This window comes from Ornithodoros turicata, chromosome 1, assembly GCF_037126465.1.
Source record: "Ornithodoros turicata isolate Travis chromosome 1, ASM3712646v1, whole genome shotgun sequence".
In the NCBI taxonomy this organism is placed as follows: domain Eukaryota; kingdom Metazoa; phylum Arthropoda; class Arachnida; order Ixodida; family Argasidae; genus Ornithodoros; species Ornithodoros turicata.
Window position 1 is genome coordinate 165,408,856 of NC_088201.1, and position 15,449 is coordinate 165,424,304.

A 15,449-nucleotide genomic window follows, 5' to 3' on the forward strand; every position below is an offset into this window, starting at 1 on the left:
AATGACATCTCAGGAGTGATCATTGGGAGACACTCATGTTGGGTACTAGAGATTAAAAGTTTGGAAAGATGATGATCGTGGGCGGCTATACACTTCAGCAACTCACGGCTCCTCATCACACGTGTGATGTGCTGCGACACTTCCTTGTGTACTGTGTTGTGTTGTGTTAAGGTTCAGCCACTTCAGCATCTGGACCACCGGAAAGCGAAGGAGAAAAACCGTTTGTGCTGCGTGCAGTCATGGTATTATACTAGCAGGTGTTTGGGTGAGGTATACCTTTGTGAATAATTTGTGACTGGTAGAGGTACAAATCTTGTTACGAGAACAATTGAAATGATTAAATTACATCCACAACTTGACTTGCGTTAAAGGGGCACAAAACAGGTCGAGGAACATTCTCCAATTATTATGCCCAATGAAAGAACATAGCTCACGATATCCAAATATGAAATTCTTTTGCTACTAGCGAGCGTATTTAACACGAAACAATGCCATTCAAAGTGCATAATCCGCGCGAGTCTCTCCTTATCCTTGGAACCGAGTCACGTCATTATATTCCAGCGTATAGCAACACCGAATTCTAGGCGCTGGAAGTGGGGGAGTTTTCGCTCTCCTAGCCAATGACGGACCCCACTGAGACAAGCTGCAGCTCGCGAGGGAACCGGTTGTGGGGACATCGCGGTGACCTCGCGGAGCAATACAGCATCGGAAACATAGTGCGCACGTGAAATATAATATTGAGGGGTTTTGGTACGGCTTGAACTGGCTGTCTTGGATTTGACAAGTGGGAATGTGTTTAGAGTTGACCTTACCTCTCGATATTACAACAAAATTGATGTATAGGCGTCCCACATTCTAAATGGCTGATGATGCGCGACGTCAAAATGACGTGTCGCTATTGTCGCCAGGAGATCGCAGGGCGGAGCATAAGGGCGAAAGAGTGCATTGCATATTCAGTCGGTTTGGCGTCATTATTTACTTTTTTGCGACAACAATTTTTTGAAAACGTTCACCGTCGGCAACGTATCACGATACATTCAAAAACAGTGCGCCTTGTATACCTGTTTATTGCCCCTTTAATTCTTATAGAGGGTGTTTCCGCTAAATCCCCGTGCGAAATTCTCGAACGGATGCACCAGTCGAAGGACTTCCTTTTTTGCAAATATCTGTCGGATATCACCGTACCAACAAGCTGCGGACCGTGTGAATGAATGGGAGGAGCTCTAATTTAAGTAGAAATTCAAATGAGCTTACTGAAAAAACACGGGTACTACCCCTTTTGAGTTCTTCTGTGAACACCTTTTAGTGAAGATTCTGCCACCGAAGCGGGTCATTTCTGGAGTAATTAATTAGTTTCGGTTTACTTGTTTTTGTTCCGGCGAAGCGGAATGGGACGGAATTCATAGGTGTAATTCATTCGGGGATGAGGGGGTGGAAGAGCGTCCTTCCGCGCTTCACCGTGCTACCAGCCGCGCCAAAAATATGTTAACCGAAACCAATTAATTACTGCTGCAAATGACCGGTGACGCGCGTTACTGCTGTGTCTTCACGTCTCTCAGAACAATGGTAAGAATCATATCTACTGAACTGAAGTAATTTAACCGTATGCTCCAGCAAACAGTCATAGCCGTCATAGCAGACGACGTGTGGGCATCATGAGCTACGATAATTTCGTTTTATTTTCTTTTTCTGTTACGCGCAAGAGGCTAACACACATTCAATTGTATCGATAGTTAGATAGTTTAAAATGCTTTCCATACACCGGGCGCATTGCTTTCCAACACCACAGGCGCATATGTCGATATAGGCGGCAGATATAGACGCGCATTTCCGGAGCCGGGAGAGGAGAGACGTCGAGCCAAAAAAGCTGCCATGCCGAACTTCTCTCGCCACGTCGGCGAGAGCTGCCGAGAACGACAGCTGGCGACCAATTAAGTGACACAGAAAGGCCACGCCTCCTGATTTTTCGTCTGCTTGGGACGACGGAATGCCACTGTGGTGGGAGCAGGAAAATCGTGCGCTGATGGGGCGGCGGAAATGTGCCTCTACTTCCGCCGGGGGAGGAGGAGGAGGAGTGTCGTTGGGAGGAACCCGAGAGGTCTGCCTGCCTGATTAGGCGGCATGTTTCTCGGGAAGGGAAAGGTGGTGGAGAGGAGGAGAGAGGGTGAAGTGGAAGATGGTGGGGGGAGGATAGCTGGGGGAGGATAGCGTCCGTGGGCCGACTTCAGGGGAACTGTGCCGGCATACGCCTATTACACACCCCAGACCGCACAGCCGGCCCGCGGATTCGAACCGCGGACCTCCCAGTCTGCAAGCGCACGCGTTACCGCTGCGCCACCGGAGCTGGTAATACTTCCGCCGCGCGCTCACGACACAAGCGTTTGCCGGGAGGAATGCACCCCCACCCGATTGGACATTGAGTCATGCTCAACCTCAAACCTCATTGGAGAAAATCGCCGGCAGCGTCGTCTGCTGCATGGTCTGCAGCTCTCCCGCTTGTTTGTGTGATTGGTGTGTGAAGCACGTGGCTGCAGGATTGTGTCAAAATTTTCGAGTGTAGGAATGGGGAAAAGGATGCTCGAGTCGCAAAAGTCATGCAGGATAGGGAGTTACTGCTTCGCTTCCATGGGTGTAACGCGAGAGGAAGGAAGCGCTGGTGCACGAGTGAAGGTGCAGGAACAGCACACAAGACATAGTGTTGACCGACGCTGTTTTCAGCTGTCATCCAACGAAAATGCAAGGATTGCAGGTATGGTGTGCTGCAGTGACAGATTATATTTCATATTATAAAATGGTCTGACCATTTAGGTTACACCCGATGCCACCCTGTCCATCAACAATTAATTCGCGCGAATAACAATAATTTATTCTGCGACGATGGACAATGACGTGTGTTTATTCCTGTACCCTTTTTGCATGCTTTGGAAGGATTTGGTGTTAAAGCTTTCCTCAGGAAATTTAAAATTTTCCTGCATTTGGGGGACAAGGACTGGGTGCTATCTTTGAACCCACAATTCGGGGTAAAATGGGACGCTACTCACAGGTTTGGGCATCGTTGGTAATTTTTGTCCAGCCACCATTGGCATTTGTCCAGCAGGTTGCTTGGAATCAAAAGTGTAAAAGTATTATATAAGTATTCTTCAGTCTCCCACACCTTACTATTCCTTTGATATGAAGTTTACATCACATGTGTTTATACACATGCGACTAAACAGTGTGCACTCAAAAAGGGTACAGGAATAAACACACTTTATTCTCCATCGTCTCACAATAAATTATCGTTATTCGCAGAAAGTAATTGTTGATGGACAGGGTGGCATCGGCTGAAAGGTAGGTGTCAGACCCTATGTACGTGTTATTTTATAATATGAAATACACTGTGTCACTGCAGCACACTATATCTGTAGTCCTTGCTTTTCGTTGGGTGACAGCTGAAAACAGTGTGGGTCCGTTTGCGTGCTCACATTCCCCGCCACCCGCTACTCAGGAAAATTCGATACCGCCCTGGAAGCGACTTCTATCGAGTAGCGCAGAGGACACGCCAGACTCTCACTGGCTTCATAACTAAGGACACTATACCGCCGGAAGCCCCCTGGTCTCTCCCGGTACCGCCCACGTCTGTACGCCTCCCAAACCTTCTGCAAAGAAGAGATCAGGTCCCCCCTCAAGTCCTCCGAGCCCATTTTCATGCTCTGGTAGACGAGAAGTTTTCTACGTTTACGGCAGCATATACTGATGGCGCATCCCGAAACAACAAGTCCGCCTCAGCCTTCGTCATTCCATCCGAAGGCGTCGTGCACGGAAGACGCCTTTCACATCCAACCTCCTCCACAGCTGCGGAACTCTATGCCATCCTTTTCTTTCTACAACACATCGCTGATTTTCCACCCCGGGAATGGGCAGTCTTTACAGACTCCAAATCTGCACTTCAAGCAATTGAAACTTCCGGCATACGAGGCCCATCCGCACCCCTAGTCACCGACGTGTTAATGGCTTACCACACTATCTACGCCGCAGGCCACAGGCTAGTTCTCCAGTGGGTTCCAGCCCATTGTGGTGTCGTGGGGAACGAGCAGGCCGACAGCGCCGCAGAAGCAGCACTCTCGTCTCGGAACCGGACCCGTATTGTTCTGCTCAGAGGAGACCGCCGTTCAATTCTGCGACGTCTAGTGACACCCCTGGCTTCCCGCCAACGGACAACCGACATTCTTCCCCCCTCTATGTTGAACAGAGTTGATCCCATGCTCGCTTTCCGCATGCCACGAAACACATCTCGTCAGGATGCTGCATTAATCCACCGCATGCGCCTCGATGTGGCCTTTACAGCTCAGTGGCGTTACCGCTTGAGACAAATTGATTCTCCCACCTGTTGCCACTGTGGTGCTCTTGAGGATCTGGAGCACATTCTTCTTCATTGCCCTCACTACGAACCTTCCCGAATCACACTCTCCGCGTCTCTTCGTCAGCTGGACTCTCGCCCTTTCTCCCTACCGAAATTGCTTGGTCCCTGGCCCAATCCAGCCCAGCAACGCTCTGCGCTCAAAGCTCTTCTGACATTTCTGGACACCATCGGACTTCGATCGTTATTGTAAAGGGGCTCGTTATTTTATTCCCCCCATTCCACCAAGCACTGGGGTAGAGTATCGCCTGTTGCGATGAAACTCCCCACTCTCCAAGGCCGAAAATAAAGTTGTTGTTGTTGTTCAGTGTGGGTCAACACTATGTCTTGTGTACTGTTCCCGCACCTTCATTCGTGCACCAGCGGTTCCTTCCTCTCGTGTTACACCCATGGAAGCGAAGCAGTGACTCCTAATCCTGCATGACTTTTGCGACTTGAGCACCCTTTTCCCCGCTCCTACACTGGAAAACTTCGACATAATCCTGAAACAACGTGGTTCACACACAAATTACACAAACAAGCGGGACGCGGAGCTAAACAGACAGCGTACCATGCAGCAGACGACGCTGCCGGCGATTTTTTCCAATGAGGTTTGAGCATGACGTCATACACAATGTCCAATCGGGTGGAGGTGCATTCCTCCCGGCAAACGCTGGTCTCACGACGCCGCGTCGGGCGCCGCGTCCCTGCGGGCGCCACATCGCGGGCTAAAGGGGTAAAAAGAATCCCTCCGCCACAGAGCATCGTAAATCCAACACCCTATCCTAGATTCCCTTTCCTGACAGGTTCCTTTCCCACTGTTGAAGTCCTTGAAACAGCTCTTCTTTTGGGAGATTAGGTAAGGGAACGACAAAAGCGTCTGCTGTTTGGGATAATGGACCTTTTTCAGGTGGACGTGCTACGCATGCGCGAGCTGCGCCGTGCCGCCGCCATCATCTTTGGTGGCTCTCGGTGGTCAGAATAGCATGGCCGCGCGCCCTTGGTTCGCATATTCCGTGCGAAAAATACCTCGATGATGCGCTGCCGTTGGCTGTACAAGTGCATGTAGTTCTTAATTGCCTATTTTCAGCCTTCGTATCTTCAGCTTCATGGGATCTTTGTGCTCGTTAACCATATAAAAGCCATTCTTGTACCGCTGAAATGGCACACACCCTGCCTGCCTTGTAAAAGTATGCTAGGCGTTCATGGACCTCGTTCCACATTTCTTTGCCGTTATCTTAAGGAACATGTGCCGTGTGTAATCCGCTTGCCCACAAACACATTTCTCATGCTAACCCACTTATTTAACGTCCAAAAAGCGGTCCAAGAGACAGGGTTGTTCACCCTAGCCCGTTCGACAACTTGATAGGTTTTTCTGCTCTAACGCATAGTGACTAAACATGTCATATATGTTTTTCACCCCTAATCCCCAACACTTTGGATGTCAAATAATAGACATTTTTATAAATAAATCAAATACCTATGACAATAAAAAATCTATGACATTTTTGGATGATTTATTCGCCTCCAATATGGACAAACTTTAGCAATGTATTATTAATGTTTATATTTAGCTGACCATTGTATAGGAGAAAGAAGAGTTTTGGTTTATTTACTTTGTGCCTATGTTCCAGTGAATCTAAATTTGGTTATTCCAACGTACATATTACCGAAGAAGTCCTTCGAAACCTAGACAATATAAGCCGGAGAGCAGATCTTTGCACTGTCTTCTTCTTTTTTTGATGGCGTGCATGTGTAGGGACCCACAGTGCAGATGCATACTCTAAACAAGGTTGAACGAAGGTTTTGTATGCCTGTACAATATCTTTCGTTGTACCATGGCCAAATTTCGCTCTTAGAATCCACAGACTTCGAGTGGCTTTCGCGATCATTGCATCGTGATCATTGGGAGACACTCATGTTGGGTACGGGATATTAAAAGTTTGGAAAGATGATGACCGTGGGCGGCTACACTTCAGCAACTCACGGCTCCTCATCACACGTGTGATGTGCTGCGACACTTCCTTGTGTATTGTGTTGTGTTGGGGTTCAGCCAGTTCAAGGTACTGTAAAGCAGCACCGATCAAATGTCATTTAGTGTGGCTATTCGATAGTCCAAGCCACCACGACAAAAACTGCGCAAGTTTCATTCCAATCGACGGTGCAATTAATTAGAAAATTACAATTAAAGATTACGGGCAACACTGTACTAGGTATTCGAAATGATTCCGTACTCCTGCAACATACGGCGGCAACTACGTTGCATGCGTATAACACTGGGCCCGACATAACAATCCACCATAAAATCCGTCCCTGCAATTCACACAACGAACCACATCTGAGGATAAACGGATAAGCGAACTGAAATGAAATGCTGAGCCCTTGAAAAAAAAAAATGTGTCAGACGTTCAAGAAGCCAGACAGCTCGGAACTTGTTTGTTCACAGAGGTTCACGGAGAGAGTTTGTTCGTTCGAAAGAGGCCGCGAAGAAAAGGAGCGCGCAGGCGCAGTAGAGAAGTAGGGAGAGCCTCCACCGAACAGCGGCCAGCACTGGGTTACTTCGCAAAAAACGCTGTTAACAGGGGTTTCAGAATGCATAGGTAAACAGGGAAACTAATATTATGGTTACTAAAATAACGAAGTCCCGATGTAATAGTGTGTAATACCAATTTTCAGTGTTGCCCGCTGTACAGGGGGTTGCTTGACACCAGGCGTCGCACCGCTCCGCTACGCCGCATTTTTCAGAGCAAATTAAAATTATTTATAGCGCGTTGTCGGTCGTATGGTTCCGCATATGGTATTTAGAAGCAACAAAGTCTCTAGTCACATCACCGGCATATCATGCTTGTCTATTGCTTTACAGTACCTTTCAGCATCTGGACCACTGGAAAGCGAAGGAGATAAACCGTTTGTGCTGCGTGCAGTCAGGGTATTATACTAGCAGGTATTTGGGTGAGGTATACCTTTGTGAATAATTTGTGACTGGTAGAGGTACAAATCTTGTTACGAGAATAATTGAAATGATTAAAGTACATCCACAACTTGACTTGCGTTAAGTCTTATAGAGGGTGTTTCAGTTAAATCCCCGTGCGAAATTCTCGAACGGATGCACCAGTCGAAGGACTTCATTTTTTACAAATATCTGTCGGGTATCACCGCACCAACAAGCTGCGGACCGTGTGAATGAATGGGAGGAGCTCTAATTTAAGTAGAAATTCAAATGAGCTTACTAAAAAAAACTCGGGTACTACCCCTTTTGGCTTCTTCTGTGAACACGTTTTAGTGAAGATTCTGCCACCGAAGCGGGTCATTTCTGGAGTAATTAATCAGTTTCGGTTTACTTGTTTTTGTTCAGGCGAAGCGGAATAGGACGGAATTCATTGATGTAATTCATTCGGGGATGAGGGGGTGGAAGAGCGTCCTTTCGCGCTTCACCGTGCTACCAGCCGCGCCAAAAATATGTTAACCGAAACCCATTAATTACTGCTGCAAATGACCGGTGCCGCGCGTTACTGCTGTGTCATCACGTCACTCAGAACGATGGTAAGAATCATATCTACTGAACTTTGACGTAGAAGACGAAGTTTAAGTAATTTAACCGTATGCTCCAGCAAACAGTCATAGCCGTCATAGCAGACGACGCGTGGGCATCGTCAGCTGCCATAATCTCGTTTTTTTTTGTTTTTGTTTTTTCTGTTGCGCACAAGAGGCTAACACACATTCAATTGTATCGATGAATAGATAGTTCAAATTGCCTTCCATACACCGTGATTTTCGTACTCTTAGGCATATCATCGTAGTTTGTATTTTGCCACATTTTACGCTAACGCCACGCCACGGCATCGGCACCATTCTTTCCTTCCTTCATCCATGGCGGCGGTAAGTTAACTTAAGAGGGGATACCACCTCCGGCGGCCCCATGTATTTTCTATGGGACAAACTTTGCAGTCTCTTTCGGTAAATAATGAACCGATTTTCACGAGACTGGTCTTGTTGGATAGCGTTCGGAAATGCCCTTTGTCTGTTCAGAAAAAAAAATATTAGTTTTCATAAGCTATTTTTCTAAACACGTTACTGAAGTACAAGAAATTACCAAAATTGGATACTCAAGCTTTGACACGCTCTTCTAAAAAAACTAAGAGACTTATACAGAAATTTTCCTGGAGTGGCAAAGCAAAAATCTTTCTAGAACATTTTAACATCAGGATCATCCGCATCCGATTATCTGTTCTCCCGATATATGATAAAACATGAAGGCAGGTAAGGGCCAGTTCTCACTCGGCGACGCCCGACGCGGCGTCGTGAGCGGGCGGCAGACAGAGCCGTTTATTAGGAGAGTTTGGCCATTGGGAGGAGCCTGTCCCAAAGCGCGCCATTTGACGTCACACGATGGGCGGCGCCAAGACCAGTGGCACCATTTTGGATCAGGGCTATCGCCTTGAAATCTTCCATTCCGCCATTTTGGAGCAGAGGCACAGCCTTGAAGTCGGTACAGCCGGTCAAGTGGGCGGAGCGATGATGTCTGTGACGTCACGGCGGCTCCCCCATCTCTGGGCGGCAAAAGATCACAGAATGGCCAAACTCTCCCTATAAATGGCTCTGGCGGCAGATATAGACGCGCATTTCCGGAGCCGGGAGAGGAGAGACGTCGAGCCAAAAAAGCTGCCATGCCGAACTTCTCTCGCGACGTCGGCGAGAGCTGCCGAGAACGACAGCTGGCGACCAATTAAGTGACACAGAAAGGCCACGCCTCCTGATTTTTCGTCTGCTTGGGACGACGGAATGCCACTGTGGTGGGAGCAGGAAAATCGTGCGCGCTGACGGGGCGGTGGAAATGTGCCTCTACCAGTCCTCCTCAGGTACCCGCGGACGCGGCTGTAGAGTATGTAGCACTGCGCCCATACACCATGTTGCAAGCCCATTGGCCTAGACTGTGTGCGCGCTCCGATTGGTCGAGAACGTTTTGAAATCGCATTTTGTAGCGCGCATGTGCGTACAGCGTCTCGGCCGTTTCAGCATAGTTTCGAAATAGCATGCCCGGCATGTCGTCCTCCTGTGTTCGATGGTGTCAATCGACAGAACAGTTTGCAGAAATATGTTCGCGAGTTTATTGGTTCGTAATTGTGAGTCTACGCGTGTTGTGCTGTTTCTGGACACAACTGTTATCCCACGAACAATTTGTCAACTGCGGTACCGGAATGTTTTATTATTGGGAGCGTGAAGAACAAGTTCGAGCGCCGTTGGACTTCGAGGACTGTCAACAAAGGCAGGATTACGTGCCACACAAGCGCTTTTCGCTTCGCTATAATGGATGCACCGCAGGCAGCGAAAGAAGATGCTCATCATGAAATGGTACGCACTCATGAGACTGGCTCGGTATTGGGAGTTGAACGGTGTGTTCGTTCTGCTTCATGTTCGAACTTTGTCTCAGTGTGTCAGCAACGCAAGTGGGCTTTGTACGCACAGTGCACCCATGTATCAGATCTTTGAATTAGTGCTTTGTATCAAATAAATCTTTATTTTACCCCAAAATGGCTTTAGTTATTTTGAATACCGAGTAACGGCGGCAGGTCTGAAATCCAGTAGAAGTCGATGGTAGCCAGGACCGACCGAAAAGCCAGCCAGACATGGAGGCTCCTGATTGGCCGACTGACTGTGCATAATATCCACCACGTCGCAATTTCATTGGTCGTGTGCCCAGTGTTGTGTGAATTATCTCAAACTATGGGCTCTATGGGGAGCTGTTGGAGCCTGCCTCTACTTCCACCGCGCGCTCACGACGCCGCGTCCCTGCGGGCGCCACATCGCGGGCTAAAGGGGTAAAAAGAATCCCTCCGCCACACAGTATCGTAAATCCAACACCCTATCCTAGATTCCCTTTCCTGACAGGTTCCTTTTCCCACTGTTGAAGTCCTTGAAACAGCTCTTCTTTTGGGAGATTAGGTAAGGGAACGACAAAAGCGTCTGCTGTTTGGGATAATTGGATTGGAGATAGTGTGTGTGTCGCAATCTCCCAGTCTGTTCTCTGCCTTGGGTTTTTCCGATCTGATCGGTATGACAATGCGCGTTTTCCGGCAGGCAGGCCTGCAGCTATGTCGTATCATCCTTGTTTGTTTTCTGTGCACAGTGGCCGCTAATTTTTCGGGGAAGGGACCATGGATCCTACTTTATATGGCGCTGTCTTTGTAAGCGTACAAGTTTAACTGCACTGAATATGAAAATCTTCACTGCTTTTGCTATTAGATGGTCTGGTTAGGAGTTTAGGAAAAAATGTTCCCGAAAAAACAATGCCACCGGAAAAATTATCAATTGGAAGAAATGTCCAGAGAATGAAATGTCCCCTGAGGGACATCTACTTTTGAAAAAAAAGGAGAGGTCAACCGAAGCGAGTAGTCGTATATTCTATTCGAATTCCGAATCAAACATGCAATTCGATATTCGAATTCCTAATCGAATAGATGTTTCTTGCAAACCGAACACATTTCACTAATCGCGAAGCTGCACACGTTAGACTGGCATAGGGAGGGCACAAAATAAAGGGTGTCCGCCCATTTGGTCGAACGCCGTTTGATCGAAGGCGTTTGATCGAACGCCGCTTGGTCGAAAGCCGTTTGATCGACGCCGTTTGTTCGAAAGACGTTTGTTCGAAGGGAGTTCAAAGCTCGCAGCGTGTCCTTAGCACCTCTTTTTCGGTAACTTTTGACTCGAGCATACGGAGCAGGCAATCAGTGTCCTCTGTTTTTTTGTGTTTCTTGCCTTTTTTTTTCAGCTAAAAAGGGTAGACCACTAGTTATTTGCAGACCTTTGTCATCCACGAACAGCACAGCCTTCTGGCTTTTTACACTCTCCCATCCGAAAGGAAAATAAAATTGAATTAAATTGAATACAACAATCCGAAAGTATCCCGCGAACAAGTAGGACACATATTGAAGAAAAAAGCCTCAAGTTGGGAGCAGCCAATAGTCTGTGCTTCTTCTGGGCACCCTTTTCATTGCTGGCGACAAATTTAAGGGAACGATCCGAAATTGTCTGAATGAATGGTCCGAAGTCTGTGAATGCTAAGGATGAAATTTCGCCATAGTATAAAATAAATATATTATATTAACAGTCATATAAAACCTCAGTTCAACCTTGATTAGAGTATGCATATGTAGTCTGAGTTACCTACAATTCCACGCCATGAAAAAAAGAAAAAAAGACAAAGTACAAAGATCTGCTCTCTGGCTTATATTGGCTAGGTTTCAAAGGACTTCTTCGGTTACATGTATGTTGGAAGAAACAAATTTAGATTCAACTTGCACATAGGCGGAAAATAAATAAACTAAACCACAACAAATAAGTAATGCTGATGTAGTAAATAAACTAAAGCTGTTCTTTCTCCAAACCAATGGTCAGTTAACTGCAAACGTTAATAATACATTGTTAAAATTTGTCCACGTTCGGCGCGAATAAAAGACGACAGGTTAAGTTCGCGTTTCAAAGCAGTGACTGATGTACTAGGAGAAAAATCATTACAGATGAATCGTGCTGCTCTGTTTTGAATGGATTCGCTGTTACTTATTAAATACCTCTGATGAGGAGGAGCCGTCCATGCTGACTAGCCGAGCTGGACCACATGCGTTTCTCTGTGCTGGAGCGCCGACATTTTCTTCCAAGTGCTACACGCTGCTGCAGCGATGTCCAAACGGACGTGTTAATCGATTCATCTTGAAAAGAAAGTGGCAATACTACTGGAGGTTAATTCTGGCAAGCTCTTGAAGAGAGAGATTGCAAAAAAATTTGGTATCACCATGGCACTCTGAATCATTGATGACAACAGCCATGAGGATTGCAATGTCGAAGTTGCACTTGTGACTTGCAATGCAGCCGATTGTGCTCTGAATGTGCCGCTCCATTTATTGAGGACCGCGAGGAATATTGGAGAGATGCAGTTTTTTGGTGGCTGCACGACACCTTTGCCCAATAGAGGCAGCTGAAACCTACAGAATGGTTCAGTTAGCTAACAAGTGGGGAGCAAAGCATGTTTCAGTGTTTTCATTGTTTTTGATGCTGTGCCATTCAAATAAGTCAGTGGATTTCTCATGTCTGCTAATGGAAGTCTCTTGATGTTAGTTATTAGCAATTTAAAAGTTGGATGCATGTTATTTTGAACACTTCTCTTGAGCCAAACTTCTGATAAGCCGAACAAGACTTGCCAGGTACCCTCGAGTTCCTCTTAGGAGGAGTTAGCTGTAGTGTAATCTAAGAAACTAAAACTGCTCCCTTCTGACGACTCGTGTTTGAGCGACGGCTACCACACAACCAGGCATATGGGCGCCGTGTCAGCAACTTCTGAGCGCTACGCCATGTTCCCACATTATGACCACCCAAATTAGCAAAAGCAACATTAGCTACGATGTGATTTATGTTTGCATTTGGTGCAACAGATACTGAGATAACCCCACTTTGTATGAAGAATCTCACCCTGAATTCGTATATATTAAAAATAAAGTGTATATGACTGCGTATGATGATGTAGCATATCTGCTCCAAAACTCTTTTTTTTTTCTGCTCCAGAAGGAACCCCGAAATGGCTTAGGCCAATCACATCACTGACTATGCCACGCGAGCACACAAAGGACATGTACGCCAGTTACAGCTATGAGTCCAACCGGCACACGATATTACTTGCCTTTGCGACAACACTCATCTCCCAGAAGTCAAAACACCAGAGAGAGAGAGAGAGAGATAAAAAAGGACATCAAGAAAAACAGAGGTGAACAGATTTGTACACAGGCATAATGTAAATAGCGAGCGGTTGCAAACTACTATTACAAGCATTCACCAAAACCGTGAAATCCGCCGCAAAATTCATAATCCGCAATATGTGGCATTGTTTTGACTAAGTTTTTCGTGATGGAAACTGGCTGTTCTGAGGTTGAATACATAAAAAGATGAACGCACGTGCACACACACACACACAAAAAAACGAAAAAAATAACGGAAGTCGCTGACTGGTTTTTGAATGACTGTAGTCATAAGTATGGATAGCAATGCCACCAGAGCCTGCCAAACCATTGTGCACAGTACTTCCAACGGAATCTTTGCAAGAAAGTTCTCGTGTGGCAGTTCTTGTTTTTCATGCTGTTATGGCACCTCACTACCCAACAATAAACAGTACTGTTTTTTTTTTTTTCGTATGGCAGTTCTCCACATCGCCGTCCATCTATAGTGTGGCAACACACCTACCTATCTACCAGCGTAACGCAAGAGCTCTATTCCTGCTACTCAATTCATGGGAGAGGTCGGAACTGGTGCGCCCCCGTGAAACTCTGGTTGCTCTCCCCCACGTGTTTTGTCATGTTTCACCCAAATATGTATAGTAGCAGTGGCGTAGCCAGTGCTTTGCTTCGGAGGTTCATCCCCCACCCAATTTGTACCTTCGGTAGTGTACTTGGGAGAGGGAATAGAGGGCAGACCCTCTTCTCTATGTAAAATTCCTGTAATATGCCTCGCGTGAAGTTTCTTCTGGAATACGTATCCATATGTTTTTGTGATACTGTGTACAAGCTGTTGCATTTCATCCAGTTTAATACGAAGGACTGCTTTTACCAAATCACGTCAGAGTGTTCCAGTTCCCCAGGCTGCGACTCACGTTTTCCTCGTTCTAAAAAGGGAATGAAACCATGGTGTCTCTGCACGCCACTTTAGATTTAGATTTCTGCAGCTTTTGGCCATGTCTCAGGCCCATAGGAAGACCGCGTACCAGGGGCAGGGTCAACAAAATGTAGTCTGTGGGCCTTTTGTTGCCCACTTTGTGGAAGCCCATGGATGATGACGCACCTCTGCTCCAGCGCGCAACTGCGCCTGCAAGTCAGTTCTACCGGCGCCGTCCAAGCTTGAGGCCACAAACATCTGCCCACTGGTACGTTCCACCATCGACGGCCAGAGCTCATTTAGAGGGACACCACCTCCTCTACATTTGGTGAACCCGAACAACGAACGCCATGTTTGATGTTCATCCTAGATTTTTTGGCAAACCCACCTTCTGGAAAACAAGTATCATCGGAACCACTGTTCCACTTGGGAACTCGCATCGAGGTTACGGTGGGCTCACTTTACGGCCTCCATCTGATTCTCTCCTGCTCTCCCTCAGACGACAACCAGCGTTTACGTTTGTGTACCAGCTGCGGCATTGTCGCACACTCAACAATCTCCGCAGCACTCGGCATACACACCTTGTCACTGCGCTGTTGCTCACGCTGCTGCTGCATCCACTTGAACGGTCACAAGCCGTGTGTTCAGTTGTAGGTCACCCACGTGTTGTCCTCATAGGTAGACATTTCCCGAAATGTTCATTCAACATCACATCGTGTCCGACCTTTCCCACAGCCCATAACGTCACATCACAATTACAGCCCGTCACATCATGGCCCATCATTCGACATCACCATCACAGCCCATCACGTCATTACCGATCATTCAACATCAAACTCAACATCACCTCACATCATTGCCCATCACTCAACATCACATCACATCACATGATCAGAACGCTAGTGTTCCCTCCCCGATCGTCCTCAAAACTCTGTTCATAGTCAGTGAGATCAACAGGGGCTATGAGCGGCGTGCAGACGTGGACAGATGGAGAGAGGACAGCAGAGCAGAAAAAGTGGGGGGAGGGGGTTAGTGTGCATCCTGGGACGACTTCAGGGGGAACTGTGCCGACATTCGTCTGGAAAGTCAGTCAGTGGTCATAATAACGGGGACAGAATAGACACGTTCTACCCGATCCGTCCTCAAAAGTTTGGTCACAGACATATTAACGTTATATTATGTTATATTACCTTTTTATACGTGTATTTATTTGAGGGTCTGCGTTGTGGGCCTGCCCTTTCGGTCTCGATGTAACAGTGAAAAAAAAAAAAAAAACGAAAACGTATTACGAATTAAATTTATCTTATTTTACCTTAGCAAGTTGTCATGGTAACTGGGGAGAAATACATGGTGCTCTTCTGTTGAGGAAATGGTTCCCTAGAAAAGCGGTCACAAAGTGAGGATGTCATTTTCATTTCATCTTTCATTTCATTTA